Source organism: Ailuropoda melanoleuca, chromosome 2 (assembly GCF_002007445.2).
Source record: "Ailuropoda melanoleuca isolate Jingjing chromosome 2, ASM200744v2, whole genome shotgun sequence".
In the NCBI taxonomy this organism is placed as follows: Eukaryota; Metazoa; Chordata; class Mammalia; order Carnivora; family Ursidae; genus Ailuropoda; species Ailuropoda melanoleuca.
The window spans coordinates 60,228,466-60,254,766 of record NC_048219.1 but is presented as its reverse complement, the minus strand read 5'-3'; the positions used below and the strand labels follow the sequence as shown (position 1 = coordinate 60,254,766).

The 26,301-nt window shown below is 43.2% G+C and overlaps 1 long non-coding RNA gene and 1 pseudogene across 1 annotated transcript; one reads left to right on the top strand and one right to left on the bottom strand.

Annotated features, from left to right (window-relative positions):
* Window positions 1-4,815: 4,815 nt before the first annotated feature.
* LOC109490121 lies at window positions 4,816-25,028 on the bottom strand. The gene is made up of 4 exons (XR_002143356.2): window positions 24,806-25,028; window positions 23,177-23,257; window positions 21,988-22,097; window positions 4,816-5,299 (listed from the first exon to the last, which is right to left on the bottom strand). It is a non-coding gene; the product is annotated as an uncharacterized LOC109490121 (long non-coding RNA).
* LOC117801351 lies at window positions 11,190-11,418 on the top strand (annotated as a pseudogene).
* Window positions 25,029-26,301: the final 1,273 nt, after the last annotated feature.

The window sequence follows — 26,301 nt, the reverse complement described above, 5'->3', positions numbered from 1 at the left end:
CTCACTCACTGGTCTGTCACCAGCCTCTAGAGGTGGGCCAGGCACAGAGTAAAGCTCCCACTAAACACGGACTTGAGTGACTAGTGTGATTCTTAAACCAACATAGATGTGGCTTCAACTTAAAACTGATGTAGTTGAACAGATCTTAGAATGAGAAGGCTGCTTGTAAGCTCTTCCAGTCTAGCCTCTGGAGGAAGGAGAACCCTTCATAGCATGGACAAGTTAAGACCGGACCACAAATAAATCAATCACCAAGCAGCTGAGCATAAGAGTTGGATAAATAACTGCTCACATACTTAGCCTCAAATACCCAGGAACATGATGTCTTTTCATTCCCCAGAGGGATCTGAGCAACTTATTTACAAAGAAGTGAAATAGGACTAGAGCTGGAGCAAAGGGCTAAGAAGGTGGTTACCTAGTCCATGGCGGTGCAAAGAAGTGTTAAAAAGACTGCCAGGAAAATGCAGAGGCCAGAAATGCCCATCTAGAGGACCAGTCAAGCACCCAAGCCTGCCTTAAAGCCAGGAGCTATGGAGACCTTGTTTGTCTACCATAGACTGAGAAGCCCCTAGAGAACTCAAATTTATGAATAAATACATATGGGGCACTTTCTATATGCAAATCAAAGGATGGAAATTAAATGACCATTTCTAGCTGATCTTGTTCCTGGATTTTTCTCTGAGGAGATTGGAGGGCCCTGTTTTTTCATGATGATTGGATCCCTGGACCTTTGCAGACTCTGGGTTACCAAAGGGCTACTGCTTGAGAGAAAAGTCTAATCGAACAGGCTGCAGAGTGTCTTAATCCTCTCCAACTTTGTTTTTCTTTTCCCCCCATAAGGATTTAGATGCACAGAATATCATTGTGGGAATAGGCACTGGAAAGAGCAAGAAGTTCAGCATCAGATGGACACAGGTTTGAAAACCACCCACCAATGATTAACAAAGACCCTAGGTAATTTACATAACTTGCCTGCGCTTCAGTTTCCCCCTTTTAAAATGAAGTTAATAATACTTGTGCTACAGGCTCATGTACGGACTAAGTAAAATTGCCACGTATATAAAATGTTTAGCACACCTTTTGGAGGCTGCATGCCAAGTATTTATTTCCTCACCCTTAAGTGGGAGGGTGACAATTACTTCAAAGTGGGGGAACATGATGAGGTTTTATGGAGAAAATAGCGAAGCAGAGACAGGAAGGAGGATACAAGTGACTAACGCAGGAAGAGGTCACAGTTGAGTTATCAAGTAGGCTAAAATTACCTTGGTTCATAATTGGTAGTAAGGGGCCCCAGTACAGCTCAGTGACACGGCCTGGGTTTTATATTCAGAAAACCTGGCTTCTTGTCCCAGCTCTGCTGCTTGCCAGTGAGCCGGCACAAAGCACTTCACTTCTCAGGCTCTTACAGGTAAAATGGCATTAATAATCTCTGGCTTATTGTGAAAATATACTGAGATATAGGATGGAAGTCACCTGGCTCCCAGCGAGACTCTTATACTCGTAGTAGCTCTCCTTAACCAGCAGAGAGCTGCTGAGCCAGTGTCTGAACAGGCAGGACCAATGAACATGAACTTCATTTATTTATTAGCATTTCAGCCAGGATAGGCCAGATTATGCTGTGGTTAGAAGTAACCCTAAAATTTCAGTGACTTAAATATGAAGTTTCTTTCTTTCTTTCTTTTTAAGTAGGCTCCACACCCAACATAAGGCTCAAACTCATGACCCTGAGATCAAGAGTCACACGCTCTACGGACTGAGCCCTCCAGGCACCCTGAAGATATATTTCTTTTCTTTTCTTTTTTCTTTTCTTTTCTTTTTTCTTTTCTTTTCTTTTCTTTCCTATTCTCTTCTTTTCTTTTCCTTTAAGATTTTATTTATTTGTCAGAGAGAGAAAATGAGAGCAAGAGCAAGAGAGAACACAAGCTGGGGGACTGGCAGGCAGAGAGAGAAGCAGACTCCCTGCTGAGCTGGGAGCCCAATGCGGGACTCGATCCCAGGACCCTGGGATCATGACCTGAGCAGAAGGCAGACGCTTAATGACTGAGCCATCCAGGCATCCCTGAAGATTTTCTTTCTTTTTCTTTCTTTCTTTCTTTCTGTCTGCCTGCCTTCCTTCCTTTCTTTCTTTTTTAAAGATTTTATTTATTTATTTGACAGAGAGAGAGAGAGACAGCGAGAGAGGGAACACAAGCAGGGGAAGTGGGAGAGGGAGAAGCAGGCTTCCCACTGAGCAGGGAGCCCAACTCGGGGCTCAATCCCAGGACCCTGGGATCATGACCTGAGTTGAAGGCAGACACTAAACGACTGAGCCACCCAGGCATCCCTGAAGATTTATTGCTTATTCACCCTATTTTCTAGCATGGTCAGGTAGGGGTTCTCCTCCACACCATTGTCATCTTCACTCCAGGCCCCAGGCTGACAAAGCAGCCACTAGCAGGAACATTACTGGTTGCCATGACAAGAAAAAGATAAGACAGGGAAGCATCCTGACTTTCAAAGTTTCCACTCGCACTTCACCGGCCAAAGCAAGGCACATGGTGATACCTTCAAGTGGGTGGGAAAGTACAACCCACCATGTCAGGAAGGAAAGGGAACAAGAATATTTGTGAACAGCCTTAATGACTACTGTAGTTAGGGAGCAAAGACTTCAGAACGATTTAATTATCTCTTTTCCCAGAGAAAGACTTGCCATAAATTAGCTTGTCGAGAATTGGCACGTTACCAAGGATATGTTTTTCTTTTCTTGATGAAAATAAATTATTAGCAAATAATCTTGCTGAGTTGTTGCACTTTTTGCAATATTTTTGGTTGCTATGCCCCCTGCTGGGGTTAACTACACTAATTTCTGAAGTCTTCTTTATTGTAGTCAAGAAGATGGCCTTTTAGTCACCCATGGATCTCTTCCTCTCTCCCGTGTAGTAAAGAGGTAGCTCCTTAATGTTCTTTCTAATCACATTTGAGACCCCAAATTTCTGACAGCATCAAAAACATTGAACACTCTGTCAGAAACCATGGATTTGACATGACCTGTGTTTGTATGTGTATTTCCCACTAAAAGTTGGTTCTCTTGAGACCCAGAAGTGTGAGAAACTCATGCTTCCCTCCCACTTGGTAACACGCAGGTGTTTCTCAGATCCTTCTTCTCTAGGAAGTCTTCCTAAAACACAGGAGGTGTCTTGGTTCTCTACTGCTGCATAACCAATGACCCCAATACTTAGTGGTGTAAAAGAACAATAAACACTCATATTTCCCACAATTTTTGTGAGTCATAAATTCTGATGCAGCAGAGCTGGAAGTTTGGAATCGAGTTCTGCTGGGAAGTTGGAGTTAAGATGTCAGCCAGGGCTTATTCCAAGGCTAAAGGTCCCGCTTCCAAGACTGAGCCAAAGATCCACTTGCAAGTGACTTCCAAGACTCACTCAGATGGCTGGAAAGCTGGTGTTGGCTGTTGACAGGAGGTCCCAATTCTCCCCTGTACATAGCCTCTCCACAAAGCTGTTTGGGGTCCCTTCCCCTCAGTAAGTGAGCCAAGAGAGGCAAAGACCGAAGCTGCAATATTTTTTATGACTGAAACTCAAACTCACACACTGTCACTTCCACATACAGGGTAACATGGGAGGGCATTACACGGTGTGACTACAGGAGGCAAGGATTATTGGATGCTGTCTTGGAGGCTGGCTATCACAGGAAGCAATGCAAGAATTCTTTTAATTCACTTGACGTCTACTCCAAATATAAAAATAAAAATTACAAGGTAAGTTCTATGAAGGCTAAGACTTTTTTTTTCTGTTTGTTGTCCTTACCCCTTTGGACATGATCTAACATAAGAGGTTCTCAATAAATGTTGGTGTAATGAATAGGTAAGACAAAAAATCAGGAAAACTTTTGCTTAAAGTCTCTCAGTAAAACATCGTAAGTACTATATTTTTTTGGTTTCAAGGAAGGCAGACAAATGCTTGGGGTGTATGATACACGATGCCTTATCACAATGTAGATACCAAATAAACACTGAGAAAATAAGACCTACCAAGTCCACTCCAAGTTGGTCCAAACTCATCAACTTTTAGAAGCATGAGTTCATCGGGAAGGCAATGTAGCACTTGTAATAGACTTGAAGGTAAAATCAGGAGAAATCAGATGAGAACCAGTCTTTTAACCCCCTGGGCCTCAGTCTCCCTACTTACAACAGCAGAAGTTTGGACCAAATGATATCAAAGGCACTTCCAGAATGAACATTTTGACATTACTTGACCTCAATTTAAATTTCACTATACATTTAGGGGCGCCTGGGTGGCACAGCGGTTAAGTGTCTGCCTTCGGCTCAGGGCGTGATCCCGGAGTTGTGGGATCGAGCCCCACATCAGGCTCCTCCGCTGGGAGCCTGCTTCTTCCTCTCCCCCTCCCCCTGCTTGTGTTCCCTCTCTCGCTGACTGTCTCTGTCTCTGTCGAATAAATAAATAAAATCTTTTAAAAAAATAAATTTCACTATACATTTAAAGCTAGGCCTATAAGAAACTATTTCTGATCAACTTTATTGAACAGATAGTTCTTCCATATGTGCATGGTTTGAGGCTAAAATGTGTACATGGGTCTGGGTTTGCTTAAGGTTTGCAGGGTCAATTATTAAGTCTATTTGTATAAAAATTTCAGAAGCTTCCTGGGAAAGAATTTATTCTAACAGAAGTGAGAGTTTGGTCCAAAAACCAATCTCTTAAAAATTGGAAGGGAAAGGCGAATGTAGAATCAGCCCCCTCGCTACCTAGCAAATTATCTAATTTTTTAGCATGTACTCACTCACAACCATGTACCCAAGACATGGGCTGAAATTACAACAGATGCATTAAAATCTGCAGCAGGTTTTTCATGTATCATCTAAAGCTGAACACAGTACTCTAAGAGTGGTCGGCCCACAAAGGAAGAGAATGCAAACATCCCTTCATCTGGGGCTTTAGAAAGTTAGAATTTTATTTGGGGGGTGTGCATTTTGTCACCTTTTGATTCACAGTGCGTTGACAATAATGAAAACTTCACATAATGTTGTAGTCGCCACATCTTCACCTGGACTTTGTATTAAACATCGCCTTGTTAGAATCATCCCATTGTTGTAAGTCCAGGTGTCCTCGGATCCTGCTTTCTCCTACTTAGCTGTACTGGTGCTTCAGTTAAAGTCCCCAAACCGCTCCTTTTCCTCCCTCCTGTTTGATCTGTTGCTGGATTGACCATAAGCCACAGGAGTCCACTGGCATAGTTCACTCAAGTCAGCCTCCACAGGGAGCAGAGTGGACAGTGGAGAACGGATCTGGAGGAACAAGGGCAGAATATTCAGCACAAGTGGTCTTTTCTGGGTCATTAATGAAAATATAGGAACGTCCAGGACCATGAATGGAAATCTTGTGCACAGCCACTAGAAATGTTTCATTTGATATTGATCTATTAATCTGAAACACACAGTCCGTATGGTGTAATATCACAAGGAATATTCTTTTTTTTTTGGTGTATTTTTTTAATTTTAATTTTTTTTTAAAGATTTTATTTATTTATTCGACAGAGATAGAGACAGCCAGCGAGAGAGGGAACACAAGCAGGAGTGGGAGAGGAAGAAGCAGGCCCATAGCAGAGGAGCCTGATGTGGGGCTCGATCCCACAACGCTGGGATCACGCCCTGAGCCGAAGGCAGACGCTTAACCGCTGTGCCACCCAGGCGCCCCTTAATTTTAATTTTTATTTTAAGTAGGCTCCACATCCAGCATGGGGCTTGAACTCATGAGCCCAAGATCGAGAGTCACATGCTCCACCCACTGAGCCGGCCAGGTGTCCGTGACAAGGAATATTCTTTTTTTTTTTTTTTTTAAAGATTTTATTTATTTAGTTGACAGAGATAGAGACAGCCAGCAAGAGAGGGAACACAAGCAGGGGGAGTGGGAGAGGAAGAAGCAGGCTCTTAGCAGAGGAGCCTGATGTGGGGCTCGATCCCATAACGCCGGGATCACGCCCTGAGCCTAAGGCAGACGCTTAACGACTGCGCCACCCAGGCGCCCCGACAAGGAATGTTCTTAACACACTAATACCTCCTTCTCCAAGTACTATTTTTTTCAAGTTTTATTAAGATATAATTAATATCATACAATTCACCAATTTAGTGTATAAATCAATGGATTTTGATCTATTCACAGTTACGCAACCACATCAATCAATTTTAGAACATTTTCATCTCCCCAAAAGAAACTGCATATTCGTTATCATTCACCCTTCATTCTTCCTCCAGCACCCCCAACCCCTGGCAACCACTAATCTCCTTTCTGTCTCTACAGATTTGCCTATTCTGGACATTTCACAAAAATAGAAGTGGACAAAATGTGGTCTTTTGGCTCCTTTCACTAAGCCCACTGGTCTCCAGGCTCGTCCATGCTGTAGTATATATCAGGGCTTCATTTCTTTTTATTGCCAAATGATAGCTGTGAACGTCCATGTGCAAGGTTTTGTGTGGACATACATTTTCATTTCTCTTGGGTATACACCTGGAGGTAGAATTGCTCTACTCCTATGGATCATACAGTAACTCTGCGTTTCTCCTTTTCAGGAACTGCCAGATTGCTTTCCAAAGTGGCCACACCATTTTACATTTCTACAAGTGGTGTGTCGTGTGTCCATTTGTCCATATCCTTGCCAACGCCGGTTATTCATCGTTTTCATGAGAGCCATTCTCGTGTGTGCGTAGTATCTCCTTGTAGTTGGCGTTTGCATTTCTCTGATTGCTAAAGATGCCAAGCATCTCCATGGGCTTGTTTGTTGTTGGCGTATCTTCTTTAAAGATATGTCCATTTGGGGCACCTGGCTGGCTCAGTCAGGGGAGCGTGAGACTCTTGACCTCGAGGTCATGAGTTCAAGCCCCATGGTGGGTGTAGAGATTGTTTAAATAAATAAACCCTTTAAAAAAGAAAGAAATGTCCATTCAGGTCTGCTGGCCATTTTTAAAAATTAGGTTATGTGATTTTTATTATTGAATTGTAAGGGTTCTTTACATATTTCAGGTATATGTCTCTTGCTGTATATATGGTTTGCAAAACTTCTCTCCCATGGTGTGGGTTGTCATTTCACTTCCTTGATGGTGTCCTTTGAAGCACAAAGTTTTTAATTTTGATGATATCCAATCTATCTTTTTTTTTTTTTTTTTGCGTGTGCTTTTGGAATTGTATTTTAGTGCTGTTTTGAAAGCTACTTTTTCTTAGCTTCCTGCTCAGGTTTAGAAAAATAGTTCTGATTTCCCTTTCCTGCTTTGAGTTACTTAGAATAGTAGAAGCTAATATTTACTAAGCACTTACTATGTGCCAGGTTTTTGGTAAGAGTTCGGACAGCTTAGGTAACCAGCCCAGGGCTCCAGGGCTAGCAGGGATTAATCCAATCTGATTCTGGAGCCCACACTTCACTGTCCCAGTGAACGTATCTTCCTCATCTTGACATTTGTTTCATTTTCGCAGGAGGAAAACAGTGTATCTGCTGTTGGTGTTGGACAAGTTACTCTGCCCATGTGCTTTGTTCCTTTCCCTTCCCTGAGGTGAGTCCTCCGCCTCACCCTTCCTAGGACTGCCAGACTCTACAAAGTGTCCAACACACACACACACTTGTCCAAAAAGGCAAAACAACACCCTCGTTCACGACACAGAATAGCAAGGCCCTGATGCCACAACCGTTGCTGCCCTACCCTTTTCTTTGGTTGTGATAGTGTCTAGGGCCTGACGTCCAGGAGCAGCTCTGACACTCCTTGGAAGTGGATTCCACTCTGGGGTTGCCTTGGAACTCACACGGACAGCCCCGAAGTCTAAAACAGGGCAACTCTCAATACAATCAAGTTTCATCACGTGGAGCAATAAATGAGAGAAGCCAGTCAGAGGAGCCTCTCAGTTCTTCCTTTCATTTGACAATATCGATGTTTAGATTTCCACTTTAGGCTTTCTAAATAAATGAGGTCAGAAGTATGTAACAGGAGGCCACAGGCTTCTTCCCCCACACTCTGCCCCCTTTCCCACCGTATCCAATTGCCTATGGAAGCCATTCGGATCTTCAGAATGTCTCTCAGACTCAGCCTTGCTCTCCAGCTTCATCCTGCTTGCCACTGCACCTGTTCAGGTCCTTCTGGTTTCTTCAGTGAACAAACTGGACTCATTTCACAGTCTCTTCTTCAGTCTAATTGAGTTGAAATAAATCATCCCTTCACGGTTGTCTTCCTCAGTGGCTTATGACGTCTTTAAGGTCAGAGACCAAAAAGAATTAATTTCCCCAGAATTAAGCTTAGGGTCTGCCATCTAAAGGCATTTAATTAGCCTGGGTGGCACAGTCGGTTAAGCGTCTGCCTTCAGCTCAGGTCATGATCCCAGGGTCCTGGGATGGAGCCCCATGTGGAGCACTCTGCTCAGCAGGGAGCCTGCTTCTCCCTCTCCCTCTGTGGCTCCCCCTACTTGTACTCTCTCTCTCAAATAAATAAATAAAATCTTAAAAAAAGGAAAGGCCTTTAATTAGCATTTATAGAAGGAATACTCAGTGCCATAATATACCCAGCACCTATAGTAACGATCAAATGTCACATGAACCAGGTGTCTCAGGAACCCTTCCTGCCCTGCTATGAAGTGGATGGGCTTTGTTAACATTTGAGGGGGAGACCAAGCGAAAGTAGGCATCTCATCTCACCTAATTTGGTGTGTGTGTGGGGGGGCGGTCATCTTCTGGCTGGTAAACTCCTCTTTCTCTTAGTTACGGAGGACAGTCTGGACTGTGTCCCCGTTAGACTCATCTCTACCCAAGTCCACTAAGTGCTCAGGAAATTTTCTGTGCTTCCTAAACACATTGACACGCAATGTCCTGAGCCTAAACACCCCCTGAACACTGATGAAGGAGTAACCAAAAAAAGTTAAGCACTGAAAAATCATTCCTAGTAGGAGAAGCAATAGTGATATCCTGTCTTAGTAACCAGCTCGCTATGACCTTGTGGGGAAAGCTGGAGATGAGCAGATAGGACAAGGGCTCACACTGAGCCTTCAGGACCTATACCACACGGATGCTGCATCTCCCCAGGCCTCTGTCACCCTCCACACATCCTCTAAGTTGCCTAGGTAACACCCCATCGCTTTGCCACAGAAAACTGCCCCATTCCTTGCAAGAGGAAGTGCTCCCAAGTTGCTGCTGTCTCTTCTTAAGTGCAAAATTGATGCCTTGGGCTTCAGCTGGATGTTTAATGAAAGACCTCCTGTGCCCAGCCTGCTGCTAGCTTTCAAGTAGGGGAAACGTGGGCTGGTCCCGCAGTGGAGCATATGGGGGGCCTCGGATGCCTCTCATTCTTAGGCAGCGAGGGATGCCAGCAGAAGCAAGTTTCATCGTGAATTACCTAAGGACAGATGACTCTTCGTGGTCAGTATTACTCATCTTCCAAAGATAATGCTGGCCAGTAACACAGGAGCAAAGTATTTTTCAGCCACTAACATGTTTTTCACCTGGCCCGATGATGAAAACTTTTGGCATTATTGCAGTAAAGTAGTTTTTGTTTCCTTCCTGGATTTATTTCGTCACAAAGGTCCCTTGTTAGTTGAGGATGTTTGTTTACTTCCTATGATAGAATTTGTTGATCCCCAAATCTCTCCCCAGATGGAGTGGGGGCGGGGAGGATCTCTCCTTATCCTGCCACAGCAGTAAATAAAAATTTAAAAGTTCGCCTGTAGAAGTAGCAAGATAATTGCAAAGGGAATGTTTATGGATTCAGGGCCTTGATCTATAAAGCGTCCTTAAGAAACTGACATCTTCAATTTCAAAGGAAATTGAGAGATTCCTAACCAACATGTGTCTTTTTGCCCAGGGGCTAGACTCTCAACTTGTCCCCCTCCATTTCCAGCTCACTATCTGCAAGATGAAAGGAACCAATCTAAGATTTCTAGAAGATTCTTGGAATTCAGCATAATTCAATTACCATTAACTTTTTTTTTTTTTTAAAGATTTTATTTATTTGACAGAGATAGAGACAGCCAGCGAGAGAGGGAACACAAGCAGGGGGAGTGGGAGAGGAAGAGGCAGGCTCACAGCAGAGGAGCCTGATGTGGGGCCTCGATCCCATAACGCCAGGATCACGCCCTGAGCCGAAGGCAGACGCTTAACCGCTCTGCCACCCAGGCGCCCCTAATTACCATTAACTTTTACTGAGTATCTGCTATGTGTAGTATTAGGTGGTAAAAATGCAATTTTGTACCACTCAGGTAGAGATTCCCATGGTTTCTATAAGAAATTTCTATGAGAAATTGTGCTAGAACAAAGGTTGACACAAACAGTGTTATTTCTTTTGCTTTGTCAACCTAGCAGCAAAGGAAGAAAACATTTTCCCAAAATGATTTATCCTAAAAACCCTGAGCCCTACAGGGGATTCTCATGGGATAGGTCACTGGGGTTTATGGAAAAGCATTCCAAATTCCTTCTACGCTTTCCTTCAATAGCGACTTCACTTAACCTTGACAGTGACAAAGAAATTTCTTCAAGGAAAAAATAACTTTAAAAGGAAAAAAGAAAAGGATTTGAACAATAATTCAATCTTAAACATTCTTCCAGCAGGAAATATGAGTATATTAATGGTACCAGAAAAATGTGTTAAAAGAGGCTCAACTGGAAAAAGAAAGCATAATTTTTTCTTAAACTCTTTCAAATGACAGAAATTATTCATGGGAACCCAAAAGGAAGCAATCTCTGAGGGTAAAACACTGCTATTTCACTGGTGGGTCTTTAGAAATACTCTAACTTTCCGGGGCGCCTGGGTGGCAGAGCGGTTAAGCGTCTGCCTTCGGCTCAGGGCGTGATCCCGGCGTTATGGGATCAAGCCCCGCATCAGGCTCCTCTGCTATGAGCCTGCTTCTTCCTCTCCCACTACCCCTGCTTGTGTTCCCTCTCTCGCTGGCTGTCTCTATCTCTGTCTTATAAATAAATAAAAAATCTTAAAAAAAAAAAAAAAGAAATACTCTAACTTTCCATCCATTCCTATTCTAAGAAATCAACTTCCATTGGAAAATTCCAGGCTTAGGCAAAAGAATCTATTTAACTTACATTATAATGCAAAACATTGTTTGCCAGAAAACTTCCATCACCTATCAGGGTAGCTGCTGCTTCTCTCTCTTTTTTTTAAATGATACATTACCAAATGATTCTAAATTCTCAGATGCAAGACTGTACTTTCAGGCATCATTTCCATAGTTTGTTACTAGAGAAGTTTCTTTGAACATGGAGAGCACTGGAAACCATGAGAAAAGAGGCAGTGTTCTCTCCTGAGGGTGAAACTGGCTCTTAGTGTTGCTTCTGCCACTGCCATTTGTCACTGATGAACTTTCTCCTCTTCCTTTATGAGAGAGAAGAGGAGAGTGGCTTTGTGAGAGAAAGAGCCCCCTGAGTGGCAAAGAAAAGAAAAGAAAAGAAAAGAAAAGAAAAGAAAAGAAAAGAAGAAAAGAAAAGAAAAGAAAAGAAAAGAAAAGAAAAGAAAAGAAAAGAGGAAGGAAGGAAGGAAGGAAGGAAGGAAGGAAGGAAGAAAGGAAGGAAGGAGGAGAGGGAGGGAGGGAGGAAGAAAGGAAAGAAGAAAAGGAAAGGAAAGAAAAGAAAAGAAAAAAGGAAAGGAACGAAAAGGAAAAGGAAGGAAGAGAGAGAGAGAAGGGAGGGAGGGAAGGAATTCTCAGTTGCACTTGCCCTTCCACCCTGATTCTAATGTCAGATTCTAAATGAAATTTACACCAGTACACATACAAACAGAGGCTTTAGAAGTAAGAATCGTTCTAGTTTATTTTCCCTTTTCCATTTACCGAAAATACAAGATCTGATTTTTTTGCTATTGCTTTGGTATTACATCTCAGGACATGGTGTCACCTGCCATTTATTGATCAAAACATAAATCCGATTGACCTCCTTAATTCCCTTTCCCAGCTCCCCTATATCTGATTCACACACTTGTCCTGTCGGCTCTGCCCTTTATCACCGTCCAAGCTGTCTGCTGCTCTTGATGTCCGTTGCTGCTCTCCTGGTCCACGCCACCAACATCTCACACAAGGAGTACCACTCTGGCTTCCTAAAATCTCTTCTCCTTCCACTCTTGCTCCCCTAAAATTCATTATTCACATAGTTATCAGGTTACTTCTCAAGAGCTTAAATCTAATCATGTTACTTGATGCGGGAAACAGAAGCAGAAGAAAAATTAAGTTTCCTTACTACCTACAGCCCATTGACAAGTCCTTGAAACAACAGGGAGAATGACATTCCTCTAGCAACTTAACTGCCTCGATGTTGATACTTTGCTAAGGGTAAAAGGCAATCTTAGCCCGACCCCAGGATCCTGTAAGTCTACTTTAACATACAAAAATTCCTTCGGAAACTTCCTTTATCTCTACCCCGCCAACCAAGATACATGTTGGCAATCATCCCCCAACCATATGGCCCACCGATATACACCTGAAGGGTCTCATGTCTCAGGTTTTATTAGTCAGTGATAAATGACCTTTCCCCAACAATAGCTAGCCCCCTCAAGGTCCTGGAAACCTTGTTTCCAAAATTCCTTAGAGACTTAGACTATCCCTAACCCCCTTCCAGCTTGAAAGTATGTAATGGGCCACTCCTCATGACCCCAGTGCAGCTCTTTCTGCCCATGGGTCCTGCCCCTGTGCTTTAATAAAACCATCTTTTTGCACCAAATACGTCTCAAGAATTCTTTCTTGGCCATCAGCTGCAAACCCTAACATCTTTCCTACGTCATTACTCTTACCCCCTTGACATCTTCTGTGCCTTTCATCACACTAAAATAAACTGAAACTTTCTGGCCCAGAAGGCCCTGCATGATTTGACCTTTTTGCATATTCCTCATCCCTTACTCACTGCTCCTAGTGCCTATCAAACAGTATTTCTCTAACCTAAACATTAAACTTTTTCTCATCTCAGCACCTACGCAATTGCTGTTTTCTCTTTCTGGAGCTCTCTTTAGATTCTTCTTATTGTCTTTTCTAACCCACGAGTGCTTCATGGACTAACCCCATAGGAATCACTTGGGACCTTATAAGAAATGTGGAATCCCAGGCACAACCGCTCACCTACTAAATTATAATCTGCACTTATACAATATCACCACTTGATTCATATGCAAATTATAGTTTGAGAAGGTCTAGTTTATTTATTTATGTTTTTTAAGATTTTATTTATTTGTTTGACAGAGGGAGAGACAGCCAGCGAGAGAGCGAACACAAGCAGGGGGAGTGGGAGAGGAAGAAGCAGGCTCATAGCAGAGAAGCCTGATGTGGGGCTCGATCTCATAACATCGGGATCACGCCCTGAGCCGAAGGCAGACGGTTAACGACTGCGCCACACAGGTGCCCCGAGAAGGTCTAGTTTAGATCTCAATGCAATTATTACCTTCTCTGAAAGGCATAACTGACCCTCAATCCAAATTAGCTTCCCAAATCACTCTCTATTACACCATGTATTTGTTTTTTTCTGATGGCAGTTAACTTTATTTTTTTAAAGATTCATTTATTTATTTTAGAGAGAGAGTGGAGGGAGGGAGGGGCAGAGGGAGACAGAGAATCCCAAGCAGACTCCCCACTGAGCACAGAGCCCAAAGTGGGGCTCGATCCCATGACCCCGAGATCATGACCTGAGCTGAAACCAAGAGTCAGATGCTTAGCTGACTGAGCCACCCAGGTGCCCCAGCAGTTACCTTTAGATGAAAATATTTATTAACTAATATCTTTATTGGTTTTCCCCACCAGAGTGTAAGCTCTGTGAAAGCAGGGGCCATATTTATGTTGTCCACTACTGTTTTCCCACCTATCCTATCTCATCAATACATATTTGATAGATAAATGGATATTCAAATACAACTTTAATCTTAATGATCAAAGAGATGGTGAAACAGAAGGGAGGGAAGGAAGGAGGGAGGGAAGGACGGAGGGAGGAAAGGAGGGAAGGAAGGACGGAGGGAGGAAAGGAGGGGTGGGAAGGAGGGAAGGAGGAGAGAAGGAGGTAGGGAAAGAGGGAGGGAAAGAGGGAAGGAGAGAAAGATGGCTGGCCTTGGAAGATGACAGGGTAATAAATGAAATGGATTATAAAGGACTGCAGAGGATAGGACTGCAGAGGTAAATAAGAGAAGATCACGGCGGGCTCCCCAGTGTGGTATAAATTATGCTATTATTATTATTTCTCACTTTCTAGAGCTTGTAGAACACTGAGGATGGAAGCTTTACACTTCCTATTGTACTGCCAGGAATATATCGCCAATTAGGAGCCATTAAAAAGGAAAAAGTATGTTAACAACATGTGTGTTGTGAAAAACCTCAGTCCTGCATTTCTCCTTTATTCTCACATGACTACCATGCTCACGACGCCTCTGATACCAGATGTGCAGAGTTTGGGGGTTTTTTCCATATCAAGCAATTCTGTGACACCAGCTGGGTGTCCTACAAATTAACTCAATTCAGACATCTACATGCAGAAGACATCAGATCAGGTGAAGGGCTCAGTCCCATGAGACTGCCCCCATTTCAAATGCCGATTTAAGTAGCAGGTCACCACGTTATCCACAACTTCTGTTTGACATGGCTACAATCAGAGGTTCCCGTGACCTCCACCCCCGTGGATTTGATCATTTTCTAGAACAGCTTACAGAACTCAAGGAAAGATATACATTTACCAGTCTATTAAAAGATGTGATAGAGGATACACATGAACAGCCAGATGAAGATATACATAGGATAAAGTCAGGAAGAGTTCCCAGGGCTTCATCCTCCCAGTAGGTAAAGGTGTTCACCAACATGGAAGCTTCCCAAAGCCCATACTATTGAGACTTTATGGAGACTTCCTCATGGTCAATTGTTAACTCCATTTCTATTGAGAGTCAGATTGGGTAATTAGACATCAGAAGTTTGTGCCTTGCAAATAGTAGGCAATCAATACCTATGTACTGAATGAATTAAGAAAAGAATGGTTCCCTTTCCTCATCTCTTTCAGGATGGGTAACTCTATAAACAAATGTTAACACTCTCCTAGCCAAAGATGGAGACTGTGTGGTGAGAATAATGGGGAGCACAGGTGGAAGGGAGTGTGTCACAGCTCCTCCAGCAAACCGTCCTTCCCCTTGGTGAGCAAGGGCCACGAAGGCCTGCTCTAAGAGTGCAAGAGCTGGGGGCACCTGGGTGGCACAGCGGTTAAGCGTCTGCCTTCGGCTCAGGGCGTGATCCCGGCATTGGGATCGAGCCCCACATCAGGCTCTTCCGCTATGAGCCTGCTTCTTCCTCTCCCACTCTCCCTGCTTGTGTTCCCTCTCTCGCTGGCTGTCTCTATCTCTGTCAAATAAATAAATAAATCTTAGAAAAAAAAAAAAAAGAGTGCAAGAGCTGGGTCTGCCTCGCTGGCTCAGTCAGTGGAGCATGTGCCTCTTCATCTTGGGGTTCTAAGTTCGGGCCCCATGTTGAGTGTAGAGGCTACTTAAAGCCAGTCTTTAAAAAAAAAAAAAAAAGGAAAGCAAGAGCTGTACAGTCACACCACGCCACTTTCATGCTCTGCTATTGCCTTCTGAGGTTTTTAATAATTGTATCTTTGAGCTTGGATTTTACACATTGATGGGACCAGGAGCACGTGTGTGAGTAGAGGAAACAGGTACAACACGAGTGTCTACTCTTCCTTGCTGATCCATTTGCATGTCACAGTCTTGATGACCCATGAGTGCAGAATTACCATGGATCCCCACGGTGCCTGGGAGATCAGTACTACCCAAGCAAGGACAAGGTGACGGAGCTGGTGGGCATTCAGAGCCCTGACGGCACTTGCTCTCCAGTTGAACCAGAACTTGACTTGAATGCAGAAAGAAAGTAATGGTGCTCTAAATGTAAGTAATGTCAGTTATTTAACAAATGACTGAAGAGCCCTATCATATCCTTTCTTATTCATGTTATTTCCCTGAATTAGCCAACCACATATGCAAAATATGATAACATAGAAAGAAAGGGAAAAATGAAAACCCAAAGTTCCTCCTCTTTTCAAGTCTTTTCTTACTCACCAGTAACCAAAGGTAGAGTGTTGATAGTGTGTGTGTCATCTGGTGAAATCAAAACAGTTGAGTTAGTTTTGTCTGACACCCCCACTGTTCTGGTTAGCACCATACCTGCATGCGTGTCTGCGCCACGAAATATAGATTGTGCGATTTCACTATTCGGCATATAAGTTTAATAATATTCTTATATTGGTATTCAGAATGTCCAGTGAAGGGGGTGGGCAAAATGGGTAAAGGGAAGTGGGAGACATAGGCTTCCAGTTATGAATGAAGAAGTCACGGGGATGAAAGGCACAGCACAGGGAATAGAGTCACTGGAACTGGAATAGCATTGTCTGGGGACAGATGGGAGCTACACTTAAGGTGAGCACAACATAACATACAGACTTGTCAAATCACTATGTTGGACACTTGAAAGTAATGTAATATGTATGTCAACTATACACCAATTGAAAAAAGAAAGCAAAAAGGACATTGCATAATATAAAGATGAACGGTAAATTTTATGATAAAAATCTAAAATTTTAATTTTTACTTAGAATGACATTAAGTAGCAAATAAAAAACACCATCACAAGTCAAGAGAAAGAATGAGGCAGAAAGGAGAAAACTTCCTCTTTCAAAAATGACTGCTTTTATTCTAACCTCTAACTTGCTTCTAGCTATCATCGGCAAGCTATCTCTCAACCGGCTTTTCTTAAAGGAGATGAGCCTTCCTATCTACCCCCTAAAACCACCATGGACTATTTGAATATACACAGTTGAGTACTTTCTCCACCTGCTGTGATTTCCCTTTGATGCGAAGATGTACTCATTAACCAAACCTTCTCTGGATGGAATAGCAGCTCAACGCTTGAAAGGCAATTGTTTTCTGTTCCCTACAGGCTAAACCAAGGCTTGTCCAGACCAGAACCACCTGGCAACCACTGGTTGGACACGCAGATTTAAAGTTTAACTTTACACAAACAGTGCAGTGCCGTCCAGGGCAAGGTCCACAGAGACAGGCCCTGACACCCTTGCCTTTTAGCGTCTTGATGGCTCTGGATCATGGAGACCTTTATGTTTTGGCCTCCACAGGGAGATTTCAAAGAGATAATGCTTCTTGTCCCTGAAAGACCTCATGGTCTCTAGCCAGTTGGGTAACCAACACTATTTACCCTACAGAGCTCCTCAAGCACAAAGTGCCGGAGAGGGAAATATGCGAGGCAGAGGGTGCTTTTCTCGATTGCACCTGAAAGGGTGCATGATGGCTGGTGGAAAGGCTGGCATGGGAAGTCAGCCATGTGACCTGGGGCGAGCCACCCTCCATCGTCTAGGCCTTTCTCCCCTCACTTCTAAGGTGGGAGTGATGATACTTACACCGCCTGCCTCATGAGGTTGTTGTGAAAAGTAAAATGGGATACTTTTATGGGAAAGTGCTTTTTTTTTTTTTTTTTTTTAATGGTAGAAGCGTGTCCACAGTCCTAAAGCTGTTAAAGACGAAGGGTGTGGAAAACATTTCAAATGAATGTTTTCAGTGACTTAAATGATTATGAGGCACACACCATTGGTCAGATTCCATTTTAGGTGATAGATACAACAGTGAACAAAAATGGGCAAGTATCTCTCTGTATGTCAAATTTGTTGTTTGTTCAGCAGGGATAATAACTGAGAAAAAACTCCACCGAGTGGAGTGGCGACTTATCACAGGATCACTTGGCAGATTGCTCCGGTCATGACACCTGACCAATCATACTGTTATGTGTCCGCATCCTCTTGCAATGGGCCATGCTGTCCCTGACTGGTTCATCAGGAACCCAGGCCCTGAGGGGCTTCCATTCCTGACCTTAGTCCAACATTTGTGCTGGACTAGAGACCGTAAAAGAATGAGATTTCCCTGAAGAGAGAGGCCCTGTACCAGCAGCACTGGGGCCTGGGCAGGCGGGGAAGGCAATGGCACACCCCTTGGGCTCAGTCAGATGATTGCAGCTCTTCAATGATCCCAGTGAACCCAGCTGACCCACAGAATTGTGAGAAGTCATACACCTGCATTTTTAAGTGGAGGCCAGAGAAGGCCTCTCTGAGAAGGCAACACATAAACAAGAGTAGAAGCAGAAGGATGTTATACGTGGATGTTTGTGCCTTCCCCAGACTCCTGTGGTGAAGCCCTATCCCCCACTGTGGCTGTGTTTGCAGATGGGGCCTCGAAGGAAGTTGCTGAGGCTAACTGAGGTTGTGAGCATGCACCAAGGAAAGGCTATGTGAGGACACAGCAAGAAGGCGGTTGTCTGCAGGCCAGGAAGAGAGTTCTCAGTAGAAACCAAATTGGCTAGAACTTTGATCTTGCACTGACCTCCTCCAGAGCTGTGAGAAAATACATTTCTGTTGTTTAAGTCACCCAGTCTATGGTATTTTGTTATGGCAGCCCAAGCTGACTAAGACAGAAGCCACGCAGATATCTGGGGGAGAACATTCCAGCAGAAGCAACAGCTGGCGTAAAGGTGCTGAAACACAGGCAAGCTGAACACTGTAATGCTGGAGCATAGGAAATAGGGCCCGAATTGGAGGCCCCCGGGGTCAGAGAGGAAGGGGTATGCACATCAGTAGGCCCCTGAAAGGCTTTGTCTTTTACTTGAAGTTAAAAGGAAAGTCTGCAGAGGTTGGAGGGATGGAGTGATATGTTTTCAAAGGACATGCATTTCTGTAATATTTGACTTTTATGTAACAATGAACATGTGTTACTTTTGTAATCAGAAAAAACCAGACCACTTAGAAGACTCCATGAGAATGAGCTAACGAGTACAAGCTGTGTCCTTGAATGCCAACATGTGGGTACAGAGGAAACAGCGAGAGGCAGTGAGAGAGAAAAGGGGGAGGGATGATTACAACTGATGAGAAGTGCCAGTCTCATCAGGCCACTGGCCTTGGATTCTTTGAGGACTTGTCCTGTTCTCTGACTGTTCTCCCACTGGGAACTGCCCCCCTCTGGAATGGTGCTGAACAAAAGAGGGGGGCAGGGAGCAGAGGGTGGGGCAAGAACAGAGAATAAAGCATGGACTAAATTCTTTCTTGATAGGAATCCAGTACATCTGACCTACCCCAGCACTTAGCACATTGCCCCACTTCTAGATGATCTCTTAAAGAAATGAATGAACTGGGGGCGCCTGGGTGGCACAGCGGTTAAGCGTCTGCCTTCAGCTCAGGGCGTGGTCCCGGCGTTATGGGATCGAGCCCCACGTCAGGCTCTTCTGCTGTGAGCCTGCTTCTTCCTCTCCCACTCCCCCTGCTTGTGTTCCCTCTCGCGCTGGCTGTCTCTATCTCTATCGAATAAATAAAAAAAATCTTTAAAAAAAAAAAAAAAAAAAAAAAGAAATGAATGAACTGACCTGAGCAGTTTTCCTGCACCCCACTCTCCCATTCCTCCCTCCTCTTCTTTGTTAGTACAACTGAATTCTAAAGAGGATCTTTCAATCAGAGTGGGCATAGTGGAGGGTGGATCGTTGACATAATAAAATGAAGGCTTCAGCCCTGTATACACCTCATAATCTAGGTCTAGTTTAAAAAAATGTAACAAATTGAGCTGAACCTTCAAGTAAGGTTGAGATCTCACAGGGTCTCAGATAACACTTTACATCTCATCATCATTTATATCTAAGTGTGGACTGGGACTGGCAGAGTTAAAAGTGCCATGGAAAGACTGTATGAGTTGTGTTATCTTGCAAGACCTCCATTCACTTTTTTCCCCTTCTTTGGCTGGCAGAGGGATAGAAGAATAGACAAAGATGCCCAATGCAAGCCTGGACAGAGAGTGCTTTTTATATGAGCATCCTGTTTAAAGTGCAAACGTGCTTTGCTATAAGCAACAGATGCATTTCCCAAACATTACGTATAACCCACTTCTTTTTCTGAGTTCCAAAGGAGTTAACTCTGCTGAACAGAAGGAAAGATTCTTTGTGTTTTGTGAATGATCACCCCTTAGTCATTTGTTCTGTAATTTGGCATTTCACGGATCAGGTATTTTATAAAATTCTTGAAGGAAGCAGTGACCAATTATTTCTGATTATGGAGATAATTTTTTATCTTCTTGAATAGATTAGAAAAATTTGAACATGTTCCGTCCTAATGATCAGTCTTAGTGCAAGTTTCAAGTTAATGAAAAAGTAATACAAAATACTGATAGGCCCAGAGAAGAATGGGTACCAGAATATGCCATCCTAAAACATGCCACTTTGGAATAAGGAATATTTTGAGCTGAAGGCAACTGAGAAGAAGCAGATTTTTAAAAAGCTCTCGGCCCATGCTTATTTGCCTAAAAGTAGGATGTAAATTTGCAAAGGTACCCTGTCTCTTTTCTCTACCAGGAAGGACAGAAGTTAATCACTGGAGACAACTCTAGATCCTTATCAGCTCAGAGATAGCACCAGAGAAATCTACAAAACAATCTTCACTAAAATTACCCCTTATCTACCATTAATTTCCTTGTACATTTGTCTTTCCACAATTTGCCACCCCTAGAAGCTCAAAGTCCTTTTGTTTCTTTGACACTTCACTAAAAATGTATTGTTCTGTTGTTAAAATGCTATACAATCAACAAAGCAAACAGACAACATACTGTTTGGGAGATGACATTTGCAAATGACATATCTGATAAAGGGGTTAATAACCAAAATATATAAAGAACTTATACAACTCACAGCAAAGAAACCCAAATAATATAATTAAAAAACGGGAAGAAGACATGAGCAGACATTTCTCCAAAGAAGACACACAGATGGCCAACAGACACATGAAAAGATGCTCTATATCACTCATCATTAGGGAAATATGAATCAAAACCACAATGAGATAACACCTCATACCTGTCAGAATGGCTAAAATAAAAAACTGAAGAAATGATAAGTATTGGAGAGGATGAGGGGGGGGAAAGGAATCCTCATGCACTGTTGGTGGAAATGCAAACTGCTACAGCCACTATGAAGAGTATGGTGGTTTCTCAAAAAATTAACAAGAGTTACCGTATGATCCAGTAATTCTACTACTGGATATTTACCCAAAGAATACAAAAACACTATTTTGAAAAGATATATGCACCCCTATTTTTATTGCAGCATTATTTATAATAGCCAAATTATGAAAGCAACTCAAGTGTCCATCAATAGATAAATGGATAAAGATGTGATACATACATACACAATGGAATATTACTCAGCCATAAAAAAAGAATGAAATCTTGCCATTTGCAACGACATGGATGGACCTAGAGGTTATAATGCTAGGTGAAATAAGTCAGTCAGAGAAAGATAAATACCATGTGATTTCAGCCATATGTGGAATTTAGGAAACTAAACAAATGAACAAAAGAGACAAACAAAGGGGTGGCTGGCTGGCTTAGTCTGTAGAGCATGTGACTCTTGATCTGGGGATCATGAGTTCAAGCCCCACACTGGGTGTATAGCTTACTTAAAAAAAAAAGAGAGAGAGAAAAGAGATGGGGCGCTTGGGTGGCTCAGTCGGTTGAGCATCTGACTCTTGGTTTCAGCTCAGGTCATGATCTCAGGGTCATGGGATTAAGCCCTGAGTTGGGCTCCCCACTCAGCAGGGAGTGTGCTTGAGATTCTCTCCTTCTCCCTCTGCCCCCCCAACCCTGCTCACGTGGTCTCTCTCCCTCTTTCAAATAAATAAATAAATCTTAAAGAAAAGAGAGAAACAAATCAACAACAACAACAACAAAACCAGACTAAAATATGAGAACAAACTGGTGGTTAGCAGATGGGAGGTGGGTAAGGGGGGGATGGGTGAAATACATGAAGGGGGTTAAGAGTACAACTATCATGATGAGCCCTGAGTAACGTATGGAATTGTTGAATCACTATGGTGCACCTGAAACGCTGTATGTTAATTACACAGGAATTTTTTAAAAATGCAATGCCAACCTAATTCTATCTCTCCCTTTGAGTTACTCACCTCTGGGTGCTCCTGTGTATACGTACTATGCGCTTGTTAACAGACATCTGTTTGATTTCCTCTTGTTAATGTCTTTTGTCAGTCTAACTTTCAGGGCCAGCTCAATGAACCTAAGATGGGTAGAGGGAAAACAATGTTTTGTCCTCCCCTATATCAGCAACCAATTCCTTATCCTTTACGCAATTAAAATAGTTAACATTCCTGATTGAGAACCCAATAAATTAGCCCAAGACACAATTCCCTGCAGCTATTCTTCAGAAATCTGTCTTCAGGCCTTTGGCCAGATGGGTCATTGGGTCTGACCCAAGTTTAGAGAACTACTTAGAAACATTCATAACCAACCAAAGAGGGTTCCTAATAATAAGCAGTCTGGTTACTCTGATTTGCTGAGCAAAATAAACAAGTTAATGAATGTATGAAAAGCTGCTTGTGAGACATTAAGTCCCCATTGACTTGCCTTTGCTGACTTTTGAAAGGAAAGAAAGGCACAATCCGTTCCTATTTGGGCAGTGTCCATTTTCTCAGCTCTAGCGTAATAACACATTTGAATAGCTTTATTTTCCAGATTTTTTTTTTTTTTGCTTATGAACATATCCTCCAAATATTTTAGAACCTTCATTAATGAAAACCATTTAAATGTATTAAGCACTCAACATGCTAGATACCATCCTAAGTGCTTCATATGTGTTACCTCAGTGAATCCATACAATGCCATGAGCTGAATACTACCATTAACCCCATTTCACAGATGAGGAAGCAAAAGCACACCCATGTGAAGTAACTTGCCTCCAAGGCAGTTCAGACTAGCTGGAGCTCTCACCACTGCACTCTGCAGCTTCTCAGTCCCAGGGACAAAGAGTAAGTGGTTGAACTATTGGCAGAAGGCTCTGTTTATAAACAGGGAATTAAGCCTGAGGCCAAGAATTAATTTAATTTCCTAAAATTAGGAGAGTGACTAAGTTCCAGCACCTAAGGATTCAGCAGGAGTCGTTAATGGACTACGTCTTGCAATCTTCCCAAAAGCAATTGCACGAGTCCTGATTCACCGTCACTGAGCACACGCGTTATTTCCCATGTCTTTAGCTCTGGCTGCTGGAAGAACTGAAGCCGTACTTAGAATGTGTCATTGGGCTAATTTTATTCTGTAAATAATAGAATAACTGTTTACAATATTTTAAAACATCCCCACCTTTTTCCAGGCCTCCTCTGAGCTCCTTCTGATTGCTCCATCTGCATACTTTCTTGGTCACCGCTGACTCTAATTGTAGTCCTGGTGAATGAGAAGATTCTTCTGCTGCTATTGTCTGCATAATAGCTGTTTTATCTTTTAAGAGCTCTCCTCACTTTTACGAGGGGTCAAACATGCTGAACACACATGTGGCTTTCAAATGACAATTCCTGTTTTGGTTAAAATTTACTCCGGGCAACCTGAGCCCACTTTAGGTAAGATATTAGAATAAATTACAATGGATAAGGAACAATTACAAAGGATAAGAAAGGCCAAGGGAAAACAACAACAGCAACAGTCCGGAGGCTTTGAAATGTAAATCTAAAGGGGGGCGGGTTATAGGGGTACCAGCAGGGGTGGGAATGTTAGTTTCCTCAACTTTACACATTCTTTCTTTCTTCTAAGCAATTTCTTCCAGTAAAACTGGTTCTTTCTCCCCAGGGACCACAAATATCTGATTCTTGTCCTAGCCCAGATGGTGGAGTACAGTGACCGTCAACAGAAGAAAGAGATCCAGTAAAAATAAAGGTCAGGAGATGCAGGCGCCGGGTGCCGCCTGGGTTGGTAACAGCTTGAGAATCTGTCTGAAATGCCATGCTGGAAAGAAAAGTCACATCTGTCCAGAGGGCCCAGCAAATGTTACAGAGTTTTCCTGCACCCACCTTTCTGGACCTGCTGAATGCCACTCTTCACCACATTTACTCTGCATCACATAGTTAAGACAGAGCTTTCTCATTTCTGAGTAAAAGACCATGAGTAAAGACGGTCATGCCTTGAACATTTAGTGAGGGGAAATAATTACATTACCTTGAGTGGATTGCCCTTTCATGACCGTCAGACAGCCGAACAGAGGAAACAAGTCGTAACGCTAAGGACAGATGCTGAGACACATCAAGACCCTCTATTACTAAAGAATGAAGGAAAACCTTAGCTTGGGGCAGATTCACATAACCAGATGTCAACGCAGCTTTCACAACCTCTTTCGAATTGCTGACGAGTACCAGACATGTGCCGTGTCCTTTGGTGAGAGAGCAGGGCTCTGTATGGGGGCACGCTTGAGTTTGAGGCTGGTGTCTGCTGCTTACAATGTGGAACCAGACAGTTAGACTGTCCGAGTCCATTTGTTTATCTCTTCAATGGGGGTGATGCCTTTCTCTGAGTGTCTGGTGAGGGTGGAATGAGATAAGGTATGCACATTACCTATCAGTGCCCCAGTCTCCTGCTGGCTAGGTGACCCAGGGCAGGTTGTCTGACCTCCCAGTTTCCTCATCTGTCAAATGGGGATAATCCAGACCTGCCAGGTTTGCTGTGACAAGTAAGTCAAAGTCAAGTGCCCGGCTAGTATACAGTCCGAGCTATTATTGCTACTTATATGGCCCAATCCACACTCAAAGCTCTTCTTCCACCTTCAGAAATGGACGCCCGAAACACCCAATCCCCTACATAACAGCGGTTACTTAGAACTGCTAAGTGGAAGCTGTAATCTTGAGTATGCATCAGCTACTTCTCAGGCAGGAACGAAAATACTGATGTGGACTCAATTTTCTGCCTAGTGTGATGAGAAATTAATAGCAAATTGTGTTTGCTCACCGTTTATCTCCAGGGAGCTCTGGGCACAGTGCTGACAGAATCTTCACAACATCCTGGCGAAGAGGAGATGATGACTGATTTAATCACCATCTTCAAGACGATGAAGGATGAAGGATTGTCGTCTGGCTGGTGACCAGCTGTTTCCACCACAACCCAAGCCAGATAAAGAGCCGGCAGGCCTAAGTCATAGGAAAGATTTGGGTTAAACCCCTGGAGATACATCTTGAAGAGGTTTCCATCTAGGCAGTGCTTCGTTTCAAAGTACTGATTTACGTGGCTACTATTGAATTATAGTTTCCCAGTGGCAAATTGAAAACATAGATTTCTTTACAGTATATACACAGCTTGGGTTAACACCTGGGTGAGTCCTTTGGGCGGGTCTTCCCCTGAAACGACTCCAGCCAATTTCCATGCCAGGCTATTTGGCAGTTTCCCAGGGACATTCTGGAAAGGCTCAAATGAGTAGGTTATCCCATGGTTGAGTGAGCTTTAAGCAGCTAACCCAGACCCAGCCTGAAGGTGAAACAACACAATGGGGTAGTTTAGCTATCTGGGTTTGTGGTAGGGTGTCTATCACCTGAGCACAGGCATATATGTCATTAGAGTGGTTATAGGACCCACAAAAACCTCAGACTCCTGAGAGAATATGTAGTCCCACCCCCTCTTCAATCAGTCAACAAAAGCATTATGACTATCACATCGCCTTCCTATGGTTGCCACAGTGATATGAATGGAATGGTTGGCGGCAGAAGCAAAAGGGAGGCATGGAAGTTACCATAAGCCACAAGCACCAGCAAAACCCCAACTCCTCCCCAACGAGAGCCCAGCGAGACGCTGATGGGAGAGGAAGATCCCAATGGTGGTAGAAACACCAGTCACCAGCACCATCTGTTTCCCAGCTCCTGATGATGACTGGCTTGTTAGTGATAGGTGTGCTCTTTAGGACGCTTCTCAAGTTTTACCATCCCTATAAATTACCTGGCTATCGTTTTGTTAAAATAGAGATTTTTATTTTATCAGTCTGGGTAACTATCTGAGACTCTGCATTTCTGAGAAGCTCCCTGCATAGCAGTTTGAGCAGCAAAGTCTTCAGGACTTGCATGTATGAGAACCCCCTAATGAACAGGGGCTTCAACAAGACAAGAGTTTACTCCTTTATGTAACCCTGCTCTTGAAGTTGCCGGGGGCCTAGTCTTCTGCTCTAGTGCTGGGCCATACCTGGTGTGTTGCTCTGGGTCTGCAGTCCACATGGTACCCACTTTTAAAACCTGCAATTTAACCGGCAGCAATGGGGAAGGGGATGGCTTGCCCTTCCCTTTAAGGGCCCAATCCAGAAATTGCACATTTCCCTTCCATTCCCATTCTTTTGGCTAGAATTTAGTCACAAGGTCACATCTAGACCCAAGTAAGTCAGGACATATTTTATTTTATGCATATTTTATGCTGTGTTCCCAGGTGTGCTTTGAAAAGTCCATACCGAGGAAGGAGAGAAAGCA